This window comes from Lontra canadensis, unplaced genomic scaffold (assembly GCF_010015895.1).
Source record: "Lontra canadensis isolate GAN:19392208 unplaced genomic scaffold, GSC_riverotter_1.0 scaffold6, whole genome shotgun sequence".
Classification (NCBI taxonomy): Eukaryota; Metazoa; Chordata; class Mammalia; order Carnivora; family Mustelidae; genus Lontra; species Lontra canadensis.
Genome location: NW_022631000.1, coordinates 31,100,630 through 31,121,647, shown reverse-complemented (window position 1 = coordinate 31,121,647; position 21,018 = coordinate 31,100,630). Strand labels below are relative to the sequence as shown.

The following is a 21,018-nucleotide window of genomic DNA, read 5'->3' as shown; positions in this document are numbered from 1 at the left end:
ACACACAATCTGTTGAGTGCAAATTTATAATTTTACCATGGCCTGAAAGAACGTAACAGACTCTGTTTCACTCGGGTTAAACTTTTTCTCATCAAAGTCTAACGTGATCTTAACCTAGCAATTTTAGGTTTAGACATTTCTAGCTAGTATTCAAAGGCTGTTCTAGGCACTCTTTCATAGAACATTCCGAAGTGAGATGATGAAGATTCTTGGACATTAAAACCAATAGTGACATTTACAATATCCCAAAATATCCTCAACACTGACGCAAACTCAACGCACTCTAACTCAAACATCGGGATACTATGACTTTTTTCCCAGAGAACTTGGGAGCTTTAATTGCACAATTCCCATTAATCATCTTGAACGTGGCATAACTGAAACTCTACACATCTCGAGCAGCATTATGTAATGCATGAGAGTCTGAGGGGGTGGAGAAAGGGAAAAAGGCAACAAATCACACACATTCTTGTTACAAAAATACCACTCCTTTCTCCAGCAGCTTTTGTCTGTGAGAGCTCACATATACAGACAATTGTGAAAGCCAACAGCTGTATCAGCACACTTTTACCTGACAGTCCTCTGAAGAAATTTCAGCCTCTTCAGTGAGGGCCCACAAGGATCTTAGGCTAAGAAATGTTTGCAATGGTATGCTGTAAGAAGAAATGGGCTCACCTTTTAGCGACTCCCACCCATGGCCTCTCCTCCACCCCACAGAATCCCACAGAAGTGTGTAGCCTACTGTATGAAGTTTAGTGAAGGGTTTAATTGGCACCTACTGTCTGTCCCTATTCCAGTCTCCCTGTGCTCCCAACATGGGTCTGGCCAACATCCCTGAGTCAAACCAGAGTCTCCAAGACCTTGTGAAAGCCCAGTGACATTTGGTAAGTGCCAGCATCATTAAACAGTCCAACATTTCTTGGCTGCTTTTTTATGGCATCATAAAATTGTAAATGCCAGGTCACTATGTTTCTATTATTTTTTCAACTGCTTCATTATTTTTTCGGTACAGCCACTGTCAGACTTCTAAACTGTTTGTAGCAGAAACACTTCTGAAGTTTTATGGCATCCAAATCAGACACTCTTCGATCTTGGCTAATAATTAAAAACCCCAGCATTGACTTAATAAAATTCAGTGCTCTATTTGGAGTGCATGCCTTTCAATTGAGAAATATCAAAAGTTTTAAAAATAGTACCCGATTCATCATCATCCCATTATTAGGTGGATTACCACATGACTATATCTATTATATTTTTAAGGATTTCCTGAGGGTAAAAAGAAGGTATAGGTCTTAAGCCAAATGCATTACTTTTCTTCCTTAACAATCTTTTGGAAGACTTGTTTGAGCGTCCTTTACAGTTCCTAGGGCACTGGCAATGCAAAAGCACTCCATCTTTATATACCACTCCAAAGGTATGTGGGGAGGAGGAGGTGGTAGGGGTGTGGCGAAGGGGCTGCTTGTCCAAGGGCACATAATCAAACCAAGGCAGTCTAACTACGGAGCTGGCGCTCTTCAGCACGATGCTAGAGAGATGCATTCGAGCTGATAATCACTTTCACATTCTCAAGTATGTATGTATATAAGTATGTACGTATGTATATATGTTTTTCTAATCATTACTCACACTAAAACATAGATGACTCTAACCAGAATAGGTCAGGGCCAAATGAACGCTTCCATCTCTGTTGAGTCCTACAAAGGAAAATATGTTTCACAATATAAACAACTGATTTCGGAGAAGACTCATCCACATGGTATTTCCAAAGTGTAATGGAAAACATTAGATTCTCTTTCAAATTCCAGCTTATCTGCCATTCATTTTTTTGCCTTCAATGGGACTTCTATTATAGGGTCAACAGTAGAAAATAACTGAACACCAAACAAGTTAAAATTCTGCTTAACACTACCCACTTCAGCAAGACATCTAGTGAGGCAAGAGGTTCTTGGATTATCTATGGACTCCCCTGACTGGCCTCTGTGATTTGGATACAGCACAAATGGATTTCTGGATATATCAATGGATATACCAATGGATACAGGATATATGACAAATACAGAAAAGGTGATTTTATATAGGGAAAAAAAAGAATATATATATATTCTTTAGATACATAAATATATATTTACTTATATATTATAAGTGTACATATAAGTATATATGTATATATAAATGTACATTTATATAAACATATATGTGTATACATATTCTTTACATATATAAAATCTTTATATATATAAAATGAAAAATAGAAGTTAGGGATATAGAGAGGATGGCCAGTTTTAAGGGATAAGTCTTTTTATTCAGCAAGAGAAAAGAAACTAAAAAAATCAAAGAGGTAAAACATCTTGGTGACATGAGCTCAAGGTTAATAACACTGTTACCTTGTATATATATGAGGCATTTGCTCTGTTTGTACCTTCTAGATACACATACCTACAAATAGAGATGACCCTATTTTTACATACCTAAAGAAAGATTTATTATTAGTGATGATAAACTTAAAAGAATAATGTTACGCAGTATTTTTCAAGTCCCATTTCGGTATTTCCATTGTAAATCTTTCAGCCAAGTCCACTCGCTGGGAGAGTGTAAGCTACGCATAGGATTAGTGCTCGGAAAATTCTTTCAACTGTAACAAACGTCCAAAATTTTGTCTGTCAGTTCCATGCAGAAATTACAACACTACACTGCTTTCTAATATTTTAGAGACATCATCGTCTTTGCCAAATCTCAAACACCTTTGCTTTTTTGTTTTTCATTCCGACTCCTCTGTAAACCTCTGGGATTCCCTAACTGAAATCAAATGTGGTCGCTTGCTGACCTCACAGACCTGACCTCAAGTTCAGCGATTAAATGCTACCTCTTCCCATAAACAACAATGACAGAGCAGGAAGAAAAGGTGAGGTGACAAAGGTCCTTACCACTGCTGACCACTGTCTCCTTCAGACAGATCAACTCTGTACTTGAACAAAATGTGCTCAATGACACTGGCTCTGTTCCTGTGGGGAAAGCACTCCCTCCCAACCCCCACATCCCCATGACAATTTGCTAAAATTGTGCACAGCCATCAGCCCTCTCTCAGACTTCAGGCTGCAGCGAGGAGAAAGACAATTGGCTCGGGAGCCCAGAACACGTCTCTATTGGATGCTGACTGCAGCAGCATAGGCAGTAAGGGTGAAAAAAAATCTCCTGAAAAAAAAAAGAGCTGTATCACAACACAGGCCATTTGAGCCTGTCTCTTTCTTTCACCCCACCCCTACCCCCAGAGACTTCCACTGGCTCTCTAAGGCAGGTCCCCAAATACCTAAAGAAAGGACACTCGACAAAAGTTATTACAAATCATCACTGGGAATGAAATAGGAATTTGGAGAAAGAATTTGGAGAAAGAACTTATGTTTCTAGTATCCTCCAGTAGCTTTTTGAGAAAGGATCCACGTTCACAATAAACAAACAAGTAAAACTAGATGTGAATTATGCAAACCTTACAAACATCTATAAGAAGGCTCTTTTTAAGGCAGGACGGTACTGAAGTCATCACTTAAACAGAGACACTTGAAAAAGCTTAATCATCACAAGGTTGCTCTGTTCTAAAAGGCAATCAGAGGCTGCAGAGCGTATTCTTAAGTGTTTATTTAAGAGGAAAAGTATGGAGATGTTGGGCCTCGCAAGAACGCCAGCCATGGCAACACTGTTTTTTAATAAGCCGGAATGTGGAACGTAAGAGGGAAGGCACAGGCTGCTGTCACCTGATGTTTTTCTCTGGCTATCATATCAACAACATTTAGGCTGAAGGCCCCATCGGCTAAACACCACGGTTGAGTGCAGCGAGTAAAGCAACTTATGCATGAATTTTACTCCCTACCTCTGGCTAAAGCAAGTGGTTGTGAGTAGCGATCGTTGCTTACCTTCCTTGGTACTGCATGCCTGCTTCTCTCCTGAGAGAGTCACTCGGTTTTACTGTGCCTTGTTTATACATCTTCCCTCCATGCCCCTTGCCTCCAGGAGGCAGCATCATGTCTCACACTGATGCCCAGCCGGTGGGCAGGGCCAACAACCCCAAAAACTGTTGCCCTGTGTTTCAGAATATAAAATATGTTGTCCAATAACATTCTAGAACATTCTTTCTGCAACTTTTCCAGGACCTTTATCAACTCACATACTACAGTCCCATTTTTTCTTCATCAGTTTTATTTCCCTTCTTCCCTAGTCTCTCCTTCCATTGCCACCTTTTTCAGGTAACTTCTTACTTCTGTCCCCAACCACATCTTTGTACTCTGCTCCGCCCACCCAGATAAGAGCTATGGTCCGTTGTTGGGTTTATCCATGTCCTCAGCTCATAAGCTTCTCATATAGAGGCGTCAGAGATCTGCACACAGGCAATGTCCCAGGACTTGACATAAAAAAGCAACTGAGCCCCAGCTCAATGGTTAACATCACATGAGCTGCCATCACAGAGTTGTTTGCTCAAATGCCAACTTCGATACTTACTAAGTAGTGAGATTTGGGGTTAATTATTCAACCTCACCAGACTTTGACTTCCTCTTCTATAAAAATGAAGATAAGAATACCATCCTGGGGATGATGTAAGTATTAAAGGAAAGAATGCACACAAGGGCCTCAATTATGAACTGGTACTCAGTAAATGGACTTCCCTGGGCCTTTCTCACTCTCCTAAGCACGTTCTTTACATCCCTGGGACCTCACAACCTCTGCTTCCTATTACTCAGTCCCACTTCTCTGGACAAGCTTGAAAGCACCCTTTCTCCTCTTCCTTCAACCTCCCATTTTCCAGAGTCCTTCAGCACACCATGAAGTTAGAATCTCTTCTAATGAACTCATACTAAGTGTCTAAGTAGCCCAAGATAGCAATGTACACGTCTAGCACACACACACACACACAAAAAAAAACGAAACAAAACAAAACAAAACACCCATCCAGAGCCAAGGAGAGAGATCTGGATTCACTGGAGTTCTTGGCCCACTGGCTATGTGACCTTATGTAGGTCTCAGCTCCTAGCTCAACAGTACCTTCAGTTGTGACACTGTATCCAAGTAACGTAGCTCCTGAGTGGCTGTGAGGAAGCTTACTCAGTTCCCGGTAAGAGCCCACTAATGCTCATTTCTCTTACCATTAGGGAAGGGGGCATCTGTATTTTAAAAGGAGTTGATAATAACAGAGAACCATTTTCTTAAGTTAAATTTAATTATGGGAGGTGACCCTTTCAAATGTCACCTTCTGGGGACATTTTCTCTCCCACTGTCCCTCCCTTCCTCCTCTTGACTTTCTTGCCAGAGAGAATGAGCTCACAGTAGTGAACTCAGCACCTGTCAAATTGTATTACAGGTAATTTCCACAAGTCTGTCTACTCCTCTAGATTAAGAACTTGTTAAAGTCAGGGCTAAATCTAAGTTAGCAACCTAAGCATTTTTAGTAAATGTCTGTAGAATGAATAAGCAATTTAAGAGACAGGAGGGCATTTCCAGCATCCCAGCTATCACATCACTGCAATGATACCATAAGGCCTAGGCCACTGGTCCTCAACCATGGCTCCACGTTATAAATAATAAATTTCTAGACCCAGCATCCACCTCCAGAAGTTCTGATTTCATTGATCTTGGCTGGGTCCCAGGCAAGCTCTCAGATGATTCTAATGACTGCTTCTCTGAGGACCATTGGTTAGTCTATATATACCAACCCACATTCTCATTTATACATCAATCACCACTTTTTCCATAGTTCTTGCAAACACCGCGTTTGCCAATGACTCCAGGACAACTGCTAATGTCATCTGACTCTCCCTTAACTGGTATTTCTATTTCTCACCGGTCTTTCTCACAGCTCCTTCCCTGTACAGTGGTGGAAAGGGTGCTCAAGGACAAGGACTACACAGAAAGAGCTATTACCTTCCATTCCCTTGGGCCTCGGTGTCTCAGACCATAGCACCACCTGCTTCTGAATGCCTTGTTCATAGGAAGCCAGAGAGCTCATGGGAAAAAGAGGGTCAAAGGACCCATGTCATCAAGGTACCCATGAGAGCCCTCAAGTATTTTTGTTATATACTCGACTTGGTACTGTAAAGAAAGAGTGTATCAAAGATTTTGTGGCATTTTAGACATCTAATAACGGTTCCTATACAATTTAGTTTCACTCTCATCCACAGTGGGCCAGAGGTCTTGGGCAGCTCCTAAGTTATCTTTGCAGTACTGCTTTTATGACTCAATTATAAGTTGCCTATGCTCAAGTTAAAATTTTCACAGCTGCAGTAAATGTTTATGGAGGTAAACTGGCACGTCATAAATTTTCAAATAAGGAGATATGAGGTCTCCACAGGATTACTACCATTTGTTTTGAAAGACCATTATAATGGATAGAAACCTTACCCTAATGGTGACCTCCTCTAGCCCTGTTCTGATGTAATTACAATGTCTGTCTTTAACTCTCACAATATTATCTATCATTTACCCTCAGGGTAATCTCAAGAAGTGATTCTTATTAGTCTCCTAGTACAAATGGGGAAACAGAAGATTCAGAGGTTAAATACCCCATGGAAGGTCCTACCTTTATGAAGTGATGAAGTTAGTACTAGACATGTCGGAGTCCCCATGCATCCCACTGATGGGTGGGCAGGATATGGGTGGTCTAGACAGTCTAGGGACTGGGGGCAACTTGAGTTTGTTGTTGCTGTTTGCTTGCAGATGCAACAAAGGATTTTACTACAATCCTGAGAGAGAAATTGGAAATTGATAGGTCTCACCCCAGAAATTATCAAAAGGTAAACAGAAGGTTTCTTTTGTGTTTCTTGCAATAATACCAAAGCATACGAGTCCATGAAGTTGTTCCAAAAGAGCTAGATTTATATACAGAGAAGAAATACAGTGCATGCGCACAGACACATCTGTGCGGACACAGATGAAAGAGAAAACAGAACAACTGATTCGTTGTCTCTTAATCAAACTGAAAAGTAAGCTACAATATAGGCAGTGAATGGATGAAGAAGGAAGGGAAAGGAGGGAAGAAAGGAAGGGAGGAAGAGAGGGAGGAAAGGAGAGGAGAACTGTTGCTTGTCAATTGTTGTCAAGGGGTTGCCTTGCACATACCTCACCTTCAATCTTATTATCTTCTAAAATGACTCATTTATACGTTTATTCACCAACTATTTCTTGAGGCCTCTCATGTGCTCAGTGCTACTGGGCAGTGGAGACAATAAACGGATCAGACATTACTTCATGAAGAGAAATAAGGCATGCTCATAAATAACTAGAAAATAAGGATAGAAGGCAATGCTATAAGGACATTCAGATAAAGAGGTCTCATAATTTGAAGGAAAAAGAATGCTTCCATTTAGAAGAATCAAGAAGAGGTAAAATTTAAACATGAAGAGTTACAAAAGATACACAGGTAGAGAAAATAGCATAGTTTGAAGCAAAAATGACAAATAATACATTTATAATAGATGTGAGAAATAAGTGTGAAAAGCAGGCTGACTCTAGTTTGGGGACAGTTTCAAAAACTGAATTACAGATTGTCTACTTCCTTCTGTAGGGCTGGGAGAGCCACTGACTGGGGCCAAGGACACCACGAGCACAGTAGCCAAGTTGTACTTCATGAACTCATCGGAAAGGAGGGCAAGAGCTCCTGAAGTGCCTGAGAGAGGGGCCAGGGAGACCAATGAAATCATTACTTTAACAGTCCAGGCCAGAGCTAATGCAGACCTGTCTCCTAATAATCTCCCAGACCCAACTTTTTCACAATCTCTCCCCCTCTACTCCTATTCTAACACGTGCTAACACACACATACACACACACTCTCTCTCAGCCATAGTGAATTTGAACTAGGTTCAGTGTCTTTCACAAGACATCACTAGACTATGTATATCCAGCTACCAAAATACTCGCCCTGCCAGGTGTTTTTGGCCTGGCCAACTTGTAGTTAGAGTTAAGAGTCTCCAGTTAATGTCACCTTCTGCAAGAACTTTTTGTTTTTAAACTTCCTCTTTGTTTAATTTTCTTCTGGCTGATTCCAGAGCATCCGTTATACCTTATCATAATTACATGCCAGCTGCCTGTTTCCTTCACTAGACCAGGCTCTGTGAGAGTAAAACCATGACTTTCTTTTTCAATTGCATACCCAAAACAATACCGAGAATAGCATTAGACTTGTAACAAATGTTAACTCGTATAGGAATCTTATAAAGCAAAATGTATATTACATCCTATATACACATAATACATGTTTAATAGACATACATACATAGAACATATATTAACTATATGTCTAGCTTTCAAATGCACCTCGAGCAGTGCTTTTTCAACATCTAGCAATGTTTTGAAAATTGCTTATTGACTAACTGCCAAATTAAGCTTTATTATTCTATAATTTCTTGCAACTTAATAGCAAATTCCTGGCTCAATCATTAGTCCATTATTCTGCTTCACTGTTTGTGCCAAGATAAAAACTGGACTCCACACTACAATTACATCAGAAAAGAGTAAGTAGGAACTGTAATATGGATTACTCAGATTGGAAAAGATTACTTAGAAGTATCAATATGGGGCGGCTGGGTGGCTCAGTGGGTTAAGACTCTGCCCTCGGCTCAGGTCATAATCTCAGCGTCCTGGGATCAAGTCCCGCATCGGGTCTCTGCTCAGCAAGGAGCCTGCTCCCCCCACCCCCGCCTAACTCTCTGCCTACTTGTGATTTCTCTGTGTGTGTGTGTGAAAAAAAAAAAAAAAAAATTTTAAAAAAAAAAAAAAAAAGGAAGTATCAATATGGTAGGTAGCTTGGCAAAAATCCTGAAGCACTGCTCAAGAGACCTACCAATAAAGTGAAACTAACTTTTGTTTGCCTGCTGTAGTACTTCCTATTAGAATTACCACTTTCCATTTTTCCCGATTCCAAAAAAATCCACAGCAATAAAAAAAAAAAAGTTCATGCTTGCCTCATTTTATTCTACCAGTAGCTGATATTGATCATTTTAATGGAGGATTTCTGCATGTGACATTTTCATCTAAAATATTTGAAAATAACAATTTTACTATCCACCCTAAGAGAATCCTACAATATCATGAAATCAAATATGAAAAGCCTTTCTAAAATTAAATGGAATTGTTCTAGAGTGGTGTAGTAAAATGCACTAGCATAAAAAAAAATAGGAATTAGCATATATGCCTAACTTCTAAACAATTTTTTCCCAAACTCTTTCAGTGAGTCATAATTCTGTGATTAAGTTTCACATTATTCACAAAATATGTTTAAATCTCTACATGCAACTATTTTTAGCTATTTCTGAAATTGTTTGTTTTGGCTTATTTCATCGTTAGCACTCACCTATAAGTCAAAATAATTTCAAATTTCATTTAAAAAGTTGTGGTTCCTAATTTACAGTAAATTTCTCTTGTACTGAATCAGGACAACTGTTTTTGGTTTGTTTTGACTAGTTTTTACATAAATTGTGCTCTGAAAAGGAAACTTAGTAAGGCAGTTTATTTTTTTAATATTAATCTCTGATAGAGAATAAAATTGATAATCAAACAGACTGATAACAAACAAATAGTAATTCCTCTTAAAAGTAGTATTCTACATTACAAACTGCCAGGGTTTTGCTAGAGTACACTAGTTTATATGGGGCAGGGGCACAGGTTCCCCCTCAACATCTCATCCCCCGCCACCATGAGTGAGTGGATGAAATTACTGGAGCCCATGTAGCACACAGCAAGAAAAGATTTATAATGTATTAGTCAATGCAGTTATTATAGGGAAAGATTAAACAGAGTACCCTGGAAGGACCAAGAAACACCTTAAAAAGATTCAAGAAAACTTTACAAATTATCTACAGCTTTATTATTTATGTTTAAAAGATATAATCCATCATTTGAGACTAAACAGCTCCCAAAATGACAACATTCTTAACTGTCAGATTTTAAAGTTGGGGAAACTTTCAGGTTAGATCACCCATTTTTAACAGCATGTCACTACTATTACATGGGTTTAACAGTACTGTCTTACAGTGTCTTCTCTTTGTATAGTCCTACCAGCTCACTACTTATTGTGGAAACTTTGTCATTTCTCCTTTTGTGGTCTTTCCAATGATATATTTAAAAACATGTTATACCCTACCCTCCATGTTTTTCCTCAATGTATTTCTATAGGTCCACTATTGTAAAAACACCTGTCAATTTACCACAAACCATTTCTTCTACCTCAGTTTTCATAAATAAAGCACTGCTCACACGAATGAACAGACAGATGGTTCTTCAAAATAAACAGACAATCTCCAAACTTCCTTTTTGAGAATTTTAATCTACTTCTCTTTTATCTGACTGCCTATTGACACCCAAAAAGCAAAAGGAAAGGTCGGGTGAAAATAGTATGAAAAGAAAAGGTGGGGTGGCATGGGCCATAAAACCTATCACAGGGTATATTTCAGAAAACAGATAATCAGTGCTATGACGTGCCCTTCTTACTGTGAAGTGCTACCAAAGAGGACGAAGTACGGAGGAAAACATGGCGGGAGTCAGGCATTTTCAAACAACTTCACAATGACCATATGAGTAACTGGTATTAACCATGTTATACTGTTGGGGAAATTAAGGCTCAAAGCAGTTAAATGACTTGCCCAAGGTTACAGAAGTAGCAAATAAAGTTTAAGTCTCAAATTCAGATCTGATACCAAGTTGCAGGATTGTGTCCTCATTAAGAGAGCTGGCTTCCCAGGAATCCAAACAGGTAAAATAGCATGCAGGTGGGAATTTCAGGCCATGCAATGGCCAGTGGTTAAACCAATCTGATTGGGATGGAGGCTTTATTCAGGGGAGGTACATTCAGAGAATAACGGCTGTGAAAATGAGCTCCCCATAAAATGGAGCTGGGAAGCCAGTAAGGGGAGGGGCTCTCAGGTACATTCCTTGGGGCCAGCCCGCGTAGTTCCGGCAGGAGGAAGGAAGATCTCCTCTCAGCCTGGCAACAGCAAGCTGCCCAGCTCTGCAGCCAATGAGAAGCCGCCACTCGGAACTCTGATTTTTCTCCCATGAACTTTCATCAAAACAATACCTCCTGACTTACTCAGTTCCTTTATAAAGGGATGCTCTCCTCCTTTGCTTTCCAGACTTGCCGATGGTTTGCAGAGTTTTCCTATTCTGAATTGCAATTCCTCTGCTGTTTCCAAATAAACTAATTTGCTGCCTGAGAACCTTTGTTGTTTAATTTTTACAGTGGACAAGGTGAAGTAAGTGGAAGTAACCTAAATGCCTAGTTAGGAAATCTACAATATAAGCAAGGATAACCCATTCATTGAATGTCTTTGCTGAGGACTACCTGAATGTCAGGAAGACCTATGGTGAAGAGGACCTAAGTCATAAGGATATAGAAAGATCGGCACTCATTAAACAAATCAAGAGTAAAGGCAGTTCCTGTGGCTTTATGGTACCCAACAACCCAAGACAAAACAGTTGCACTAAACTGTTCAAGTGGGTTACTGTAAACTAGTACACACATGTCCTCCCTAAAATCTATTATATACCAAAAGAGAAGAGAAAAACGGATTTGAACAATAATCAGGACTACCATATGATACCTTAGTTTATAGTAATTTATATTACTCTGTGAAGAAATGAAAATGTACCCACTCTATTATCCCTCAAGCAATGAAATATCTGCTTTGAAATCTTAAATTTATAAAACAAAAACATCTGTCACAAAATAAAAGCTATTTATCCATTTTTTTAATAAATTATGAACACACTGGTTAAATAAAAAGTAAGAAAATTAACTATGGATAACAAGGGGAAAAATATTACCACTTATTGTCGATGCTCCCCCAGACAGAACAGTAAACATAAGCGACTCAACTAAAGTTCTCCCAGAACCAGCCTCCACCAGACTGCTGCTCCTGTTTCTTCTCCTCATAGCATTGGTCAGACCTGCAGCTATGGTGCTAATTTATATGTTCACTTACTGACTGACTGATCCCACTAGGGATATAAGATCCATGGGAGCAAAGCCTTACTTCCCCTTGCTCAACGCGAGCCGCAGCGTTAACAAGAGGAAAGAACAGGTCTCACATTATCCTCCCCCACGACTTCATGATGGGAATACTGTTAACCTCGTCTCCCATTTGCTGACAAGGATTCTGAGATCCTGTGAAATGAGGTAATTTGTACAAAGTCACAGAACAATTAAAGCAATGGAGACTCATCTGCCTGATTTACAGGTACTATATAAACAAATTCGGCAGGCTATGTTTAGAACAAAGATAGCATCAAGCTGAAATTCAAATAGCCAGTGATGTTTAAAAGGCAGCAATTAAGAAAACAATCTCTAAGGACCCTTTTCATTGTACATTAATACAGTCAGACAGACTTCTTATGGCCATCACCCCAATACACTTTGAGTTACACGATGGACTTCACGCAAATGGACTATTCACAATTGACTACATCAGTTGCAACGGTGTATCAGTATGTCACAGCTGGTTTGTATGAAATCCATTAACAAAGTTGTCACAAACAAAGTTGTTGCCATTACCCTTTGGGAAAAAAACTCAGTTTTGCCCCAAAGTAGCAGTGTGGACACTATAAAGATAATAGCATGTCTCCATCCTTCTCACTTTGGATGAAATTGTGAAGAAAATCTATCTGATAGTTTTGATATTAAAAACTGTAGGTTCATCTTGGAAAACCATGAAGGATGAACTGAATGTCAGTGATAAAAACAGATTCATATAAAACTAGTTGCTCTCAATAACTGCTAGAAAAGTTCCATAAATTAGGCACCGTTTTTTCAGTGAGGCCCTTAGAAAAAAATATTTACGATAATTTTGTACTTTCTACTAAAAGAGATAAATATGAGGATTCTGAAGGAAACAAATGACTCTTGAGACAACAATCTCTACAAAGAACTGATGGATTATAAGTAACATTCAAACTCACTGCGCCAACTACTGCACATACACAGGAAAGAGGATCCTCCATCTACAATTTTGCTAATTTCCTATTTTTCCTTCTATCTATTAACCAATATACATTGGGTGCCTAATGGCTTATCATCATGCTGGGTGACAGAGGATAGAAAAAGAAATACAAAATACAATTCCTACCGGTACATAGAGTCAGATGTAGGAGGGATCGGTGGCATCTGACTTCATGAGAAATTTCCTCAAAAAAGGAGGAGTGGATAAAGCTGAGCTCAAATGGTCAAAGGAAATTCTTTCAGACCCGGAGAGGATTCATATCCCACCTGCCCACCCATTCATTGTCTTTGAAAGGTAAATTGGTGGCTTTCTTAACCTAGCAGTCCAATACGGTTCTAGAGACTTCTAGCTCTTTGTTGCCATTTTCTGGTAAGGACTAGAATTACCGTGCTTCTTAAAAGTGCTCTGGAATCTAGGATCAGTCTTGGATATCAAACAATCCTCTAGGATAGACTCTAGCTGCACGATAATTTGTGTTTGTAATCTGCATCACAGACTTACAAGGAATCAAAGTCCATAATCCCCTTCTGTACCTACTTTATTGGGAATACAGTGTCACTGCTTTCTAGGATCTCAGAGAAAGCACCTAGAAAACAGGCACACATGGAGAGGGATTTGAGGGAGGAATGGCACAGGACAGGGAGACAGCCCATTAAGAGTTGGGTGGGAAGGACAGCCTTGTTTATAAAGATGACTTCTGTCACCTTCCTCTGGCATCTAGGCAAGGGATTCTAGACTCCTTTTAGGAGATACCTCAAAGAGATAAGATAACACCATTCTAGAATCCTAGATCTCAGGCAACGAATTGTACACCACAGTAAAATGCTGGAAAACTCAACAGGCCATCTGCACAAGGCATGTTTCTGGTGAAAAACACGTAAGGGGCTTTGGGATCTTCTACTCAGATGAATTCTCAGGAATATTTTTGCATTTTATATGAAGTTTCCCTTACATTCCTGCAAAAAGTGGAAACAGCTACCTTTCAGAAGAACATGATAGTATTGGCAGTGCACCAAAATATTCTGAAAGGCTACTTTTATAATATACGTTCTTTCTTTGTATGTGTCTTACGTAATTTTGCCAAAAATAGGAATAGGTTGGTTAAGAAGAAATGTTAAAGCAAACATATATTACTCCCAAAATTAAAGATTAACACTACAAATGTTTTATATTTCTTGCTGTTCCTTAACAAAAGCAGAAATTCTAGGATGGTTGTTTATTCAAAGAGGCTGAAGGAGGATAGGTATGCTGGTTTTCAAAAGCATTCCGTTCATATTTTGAGTTTTGAAATAGCACATGAAATATGTAAATATGTACAATGGACTCAATTAGTTGAACTCTGCCCCCATTAACACCACTGCAATGGACTTCGTATCAGTTATAGCTCTTCATTTTTGTCAGAAGGTCTGAAATGTTTAATAGAAGCATTATGCAGCAAAGAGAGGTGAACTAGTTATTATTATGGATACAGTATTACCTAAGCAGCAGTCCATATATTAAAAAATAAGGCCCATCTTTAATGATCTCTTGTTGATATTTCTTTTTTTTAAAGGCTTTATTTATTTGACAGAGAGATATAGAAAGCATATAGGCAGAGCAGAAGGCAGAGGGAGAGGAAAAAGCAGGCTCTGCACTGAGTAGGGAGCCCGATGCAGGGCTTGATCCCCAGGACCCTGGGATCATGACTGAGCTCAAGGCAGACACTAAACCAACTGAACCACCCAGGAGCCCCCCCTTGTTGATATTTCTATCACATAATTTAAATATGAAAAAAGTCTGTATGCCACTATTTGCTATATATAAATCTCAAAGGCCTCTAAAATGTAAACATACTTTTTTTTTAACCAAATGAAAGGACTTCATGATGCTCCCCCTCTTTGTAACCCATACTCAGTAAAAGAAACTCTTAAAAACCCTTTGCAATTCATTCAGATGATAAAAGCGAAGAGAATGCCAATACTTTCCTACCAATTCCCTGCAAACTTAGCCTCCCCCCACCAAAATAGAATCGGAACGAATTCATCAGAATTTTAAAAATATGCCTCCCTGTGAGTTGGGTTAGGAAGGGGACAGACAGACAGGTTCCATGGACATGAGGTAATTGTATGCTACTTCTCACCACTTCCCATTAGGATGTCACCACTTTGCCAACCAAATTTGATGTTCTTCCCTCAGAGATACCCTGGTTTTCATCATGAACTATGCCAGGGGGTTTCATATAGAAAATCCCAGTGAAATAATGCCTGGCCCATGTTTAGCAAAATGCCACACAAACAAAACCATGTCAGGCAGAAGCCAAATGCCCAGAGAATAAAAAGCGTACAGAATAAAGCCCCCCGCCCTCCACCCGGCACTGCCAGCTTTCCTCTCAAAAGCCTTCTAGAGCTGTAAGGAGCATTGCTGTTTCAGGTGTGATTTTCAGGGAAGTTGTATGAACCAAGGTTTTAAACGCAAGTGACAAGGTCAGAAGGAGGAAGGTTTACAGGTACGAGGATCTGGAAGAAAAAACAGAGATGTGGCAAGAAGTTCAGGAATTTGAAGGATAATGTCAGAAATCTATGAACAGAAGCCTACACAGTTACATAACACACCTGCTCCTAGTGGTGAAGACTTCCCATTTCAAATTTGGGATCATTGTTATCCATTCTAGGAAAGGTTTTCATTTCTCCAAGAAGGATCTCCTACATGTGAGATATGCTGCACAATTCCTTTAAAACTGACAAAGGAGACAGTGCTTCAGAACGGGTGCTCAAAAAGCAGAGATACATTCAGGTTCCAATCCCACTCTGCCACTTACCAACCCTGTGACCTTGTGCATAACTCATAATCCTCTGGGCCTCAGTTTCCACATCAATAAAATGGGACTTTTGAGGATTTAAATAGTGGGATTTTTGAGGATTTAAATAAAAATGTGTGTAAAATCAATAGCTAGTATCTAGAAAACACCAGCAGACTATAGTTGGTCTTCTTATAAGTTTATCCGGATTTGTTAGATGAAAGTTTTCCAGTCTCTCTTACATGAGTGTATTTTGAAGGTCTCAGTTCACTGTTCTGGTAAGGGGGGGTGGTGGGCGGCTTCCCACAAGATCACAGCTCCTGCTCTGCTGTTCCACAGACTGTAGGACAAGGGCATTCTTGCCTGTGCTTTCTAGCCCTCTCCCTGAATCAGGTGTCCCCAGGATCAGTGTTACTGCTACTTGAGTGCGCTTTCTCATGGCAAGAAAGAAGGCATGATGTCATATTTCTAAAAGCTTGATCTCAGACTAAGTCACCAGAGGACTGTCCCCCATTTATACCTATTCACGTGTACATGTGTGAGTGAGTGTGTGTGGGTGTGTGTGCAGAAAGAAAGATAAATATATGGAAGAGGCAGAGACAGATGTCTGTATGTGGATCTGTGTACACAGAATGATCAATATACATGCATATACAAAGAGCACATATAGAAATTAATCCCTACTCGAGGTCTGTGAAGTATTTCATGTGACCTAGGAAGGATAAATGAAAGGGAATTAGGCTCTAAACTGCAAAATCTTTAGTATTAATCTATTAATATCTATAGTCCTATTTTCTAGCAACTCAAGAAACTGCTCCACTATCAACCAAACTTCCTCCTTTGCCCTTATTTTAGAGCATGATTTATGTAATAGAGATACTGTTACTCTCCATTAGTTCCTTTACTGATATACCCGTGTAAGTAATTTACATGTAAACTATGAGATGTGCTTAGTGAATACCCACCCAATACTGTCAGTGAAATGTTTCCAGACTTCCAGCTCTTACTTTTAACTGCTAGGTCTCTGACCCAGAGTCTTTGGTCATTTCTCAGAAAATTCTATGCCCCCTTCAGCCCTGCCTGTTTCTCATCAGAGACAGAAACCCCAAACTGGACGTAGGCAGGTGGACATAAGACCTGAACTGGGAATCTGAAGCACCTATGAGCAACAGGCTAGAGGAAGAACATTGCTCCCCTCGGTTATAAGAATGGGACTTCTGGATTAGGAGAGCTACAAATCTAAAAACCATTAACTAATTTTTGTTAGATCTTGTCATTTTTCAAATCCTGTTGGCCCAGTACTAGTATGAAAAGATCCTCGGGATTTTAAAGCTTTGTGTCCCCCAGAGCCTTGTATATGCCCAAACGTAGCAATGTTCCATTTCCTCAGTTGCTGTTTGTACAAACAGTGAATAAGGACATACTAAGGTAGGCGGCCAACTGGGTGTCCTCTCTGGCTGGGTCACCAAGCCTACTCAGAGCACATGGCTCAGACTTCCTCCCAAGCACCAATAAAATCGTACACATGTCATGGATCTTTGGGATTGTTCCTGAATACCCAAAAAACTACATGAATATATTATATCTAGGGAAAACCTGTTAGCCTAGAAAACAAGGGTCAGTGGCTCAGAGAATGGAGCACTGTACAGTTTGCTGTAAGCCACTGACCTCCATTCTTACGGTTTCCTTTTCTCATAGACTTCTGGAATGCCCCTGGTAAGCTGATTTCCCACTCTTTAACTAAATCAATAGGACTTTAATCACCTTTCTTAGGCTAGGAGATCAGTGAGCACGTACATGTATATACCTACTATGCACATAGGTAGCAAATATACATAATTTGTTTTCTATATTTAATTTTAACATTAATTAAATTAGGAGACTCTCCTAATATTAGGAGAGTCAAAATTGCTCAGGAAACATATACGGATTAGAAGGGCACAGGTAAGGTTGAACTTCTCGGACATAAATGCTTTCTGTGACTTCTGATGAAAGCAGCAGAGTCATTTCTTTTTTTTTTTTTTTTTAAAGATTTTATTTATTTATTTCTCAGAGAGAGAGAGAGAGAGAAAGAGTGCACAAGCAGGCAGAGGCAGAGAGAGAAACAGGCTCTCTGCTGAGCAAGAAGCCCGATGCGGGACTCGATCCTAGGACCCTGGGATCATGACCTGAACCAAAGGCAGCAGCTTAACCGACTGAGCCACCCAGGTGTCCCAGCAGAGTCATTTCTTCATGAAAAATGCAATAAGAACACTTTTGTGGGACAAAGAGTGTATATGAGGGAGGAATACTTCTACAGAAATCTGCAACAGAGAAGGATAATTAAAAGAGGGTGACTAAACATATTTTAGTTCTTGACTATATGAAATCATGGCTTTTGAAGGAGGAGACACACTGTCATTTACTCTTTTCAGATTTTTATTTTTAGAAGACAAATTTAATCTTAATATTGCAAGACTTCGATGTGGACAATTCCTTTCTTTCCAAGGATTTGCTTTCTTAGCTTTCGTTTAATAACAGTTTTATATTCTACACCAACTGCAATGCCGTCTTGTGCTTGGTGCAGGGTTATGCTGCTGCAGTCATATAAAAATAGCAAAGGCAAAAAAAAAAAAAAAAACACAGCAGACCGGAATAGTAGACCAGAATAGCTTAAAAATGGAAGCTTTTGGATAAATCTCTCTGAAAGAATTATAATAGTTACAACACCTGATTCCATGCTGTAAAATCATTCTTCTTTCATTATATAATATTAAAATTACTTTGGGGATTCATATTTCTTTCTCCCCAGACCAATAAACTATTAAAGCTATACCGGGTCTCAAAGAGTTCAAAATCCAAGCTGCACTGGCCTGCTGTGTCTGTTTACTTAATCTATTTTTATAACACTGCAGTAGCAGAACCAACTTACCAAATACCTGCTTCAATATTTTGCACCACATTGATTCAAGAGATAAAATTTATGAGAAGCAAGCAGCAAACTCTGTTTGTTTTTAATAAATCAATCTACTCTGTACTATTAAAGTCAGGGCCACAAGGAACCCCAGATAACACCGTTTTAAACATCTGAAATACAGCCCCAAAATATTTTAATTTTTTTCCCAACTCTGTTTTGCCAGGTCAGACAGCTGCCTCCTTCACCTGTGTGATCCAGCACACGTCGCCGTTCTCAGTTTGCCCGTCTGAATGTCTGCCCCGAAACCTCGCAGGTTTCTTGATACACAATAGGCCGTTGGGGTAGGTGTATCACCTCTACAGCAACCCATGACACAAACATACTACAACTAAGTTATTTAATAAAATAAACCCGTGCCAGTGAACATCCTTCATGCCCAAGAACGATGCCAGATTGAACTTTTACTTCTGAAAGCATTTCTAACAATTCAATGTACCCAAGAAAAATAAGCTTGAGAGTACTGACAAGAACAGGATTTGCCAATTAAAAGTGGTTGCCATAGAAACAGGATTTAATATGTTCTGTGAAAAATATGAACATGTCATGCTTTCTCTTTAGTCATTTACATTTGAACATAAAATGTGAAAAACACAATTATAGAGAGGAGTGTAGCTCCCTAAGGGAGCATCAAACACATTCTCTTGTTCGGAAAAAAAGAAAAGTTCCTTTTCTCAACCAAAAATGAACACATGCTCTGTTTTCTTGAATTTTTTAGAGATTATTTGAGTAATATATCACTTCAGTGTATGGTGTGATTTTTTTTTTCTAGAACTGAACTGTTTTTTTCCCAAAGTACTCTACTAGATTTATATTTTCTGAAAGTCTTCAAACACTGTGCTCTTTGAAAAATAACTTTTAAAAATATCTTTTGAATTACTCAAGGGGAAGATCATTACAAAGGATCCTTTGACATTCTAAACACTCTAAATACCACATGTTAAAAAGTATTTTAAGTACATCATTGAATGTTCCTGACTGTTGACTCAAGGGATTAATATGGGTTAGACTCTAGCCAGATGACCATAACCAGCCACAGAATATAAAATAGAGAACTACTCTATCACTTTTATTACTGTTTTACTAACATCGTCCATGACAAGAATTCTGGACATAGTGCTATTAGTCTTCAGGTGGTGACCCAGAAGATAAATATTAATGTTTTGTAGAAATTCTATTATGCAGTTGCCAGATTATACTTTTTCGATATCAGTGTAAAAAGCAAGTGACACATTTAAAATGTGTTTTTTGAAAGGCTCAATCCATTATGATGTGAAATGATTCATTATATATAAAAGGAAGTTATCCTATGACTGATGAAAATAAAAAATTATTTATTCCTTCATCAGTTGAGCATAGAATTAAACATTCATGTGGGAAAGGTGCTGATATTAAACTTAATACCTTAACATAGTATACCTTTGACTATTCAGAAATGGTATGATTGTTTATAATTGAAAGATTTTAACTGAGTTAAAATCTAAAGATTTTAGATGAAAGAAAGCAGGTGTTAGGAAAGAGGAGGCTAATTTTCTTAATCATAGAAAATCACCTGAATTAAAATATTACAAAGTATATGAGAGTACCAGCCCTATAAATTGTCCTGTCTTCCCTTGTGAACATTTTCTCTCCCATCAAAGAGGGCTAAAGAGTACTTTATTTAAGACAACAATGGCTCTTGGAAGATTTAACCAAAGAAAAGCCTAAATACAAGAAGAAACATGCTTGGGGGAAAAAAATGTATTTCAAAATACCTTACAAATTCATTAAAAAAAAAAAAAGCAAACAAACCTTAAGCTGTTTACCTTTCAAATTACAACACAGATGTAAATCCTGAAACTAAGTATTGCTACCAAATAGAAAGGGTTCGTGTTCTGAGATTCCTACTAGAGATGTGTAACCTCTCTTGCATTACTTTAAAAAGTATAAGTAATTCTGAAAGTTATACCATCATTACTTGGTCCTCTTTTCAGGCCTAAAGAGTAAATAATATTTATCCAAATAAACTTTATGAGAACATGCCCACTAAAGAATCCAGTGTACAAGCGATACTCAAACAATTGGCCAACTCCGGACACGGCCTATCTAATGGTACAAAGTTCAGAATTATAAACACCTGACGGCACAGGTTTATAAAATCAAGACATTTCCCAAGCAACACAAAAGAATGTCTGTTTCATCAAGCGATAAGGTCCTCCCCCTCTGCAGATTACGATGTTAAGTTTTAAAGTCAAAAGTTGGAAAGCAAACATCCTATAAACTCTGCACCTGCCAGAGAGTGTTGGAAACCACCTGCTTGGGAGTCTTCTGATTTGGT

At 38.9% G+C, this 21,018-nt stretch overlaps 1 protein-coding gene across 24 annotated transcripts in view; it reads right to left on the bottom strand.

The window, feature by feature from the left end:
- MBNL1 (muscleblind like splicing regulator 1) overlaps positions 1–21,018 on the bottom strand; it is a 200,362-nt gene that overhangs the window by 49,623 nt on the left and 129,721 nt on the right. Inside the window, exon 1 of one of the 24 annotated variants that reach the window (XM_032852539.1) lies at positions 2,925–2,944. The exons of 21 other annotated variants lie outside the window; for them this stretch is intronic. The gene's annotated coding sequence lies outside the window, so the exon portion shown is untranslated. Of the gene's footprint in view, positions 1–571; positions 596–675; positions 696–2,924; positions 2,945–21,018 lie in introns of those variants that run through there. 2 more of the 24 variants (XM_032852540.1, XM_032852537.1) reach the window with 2 other exon arrangements.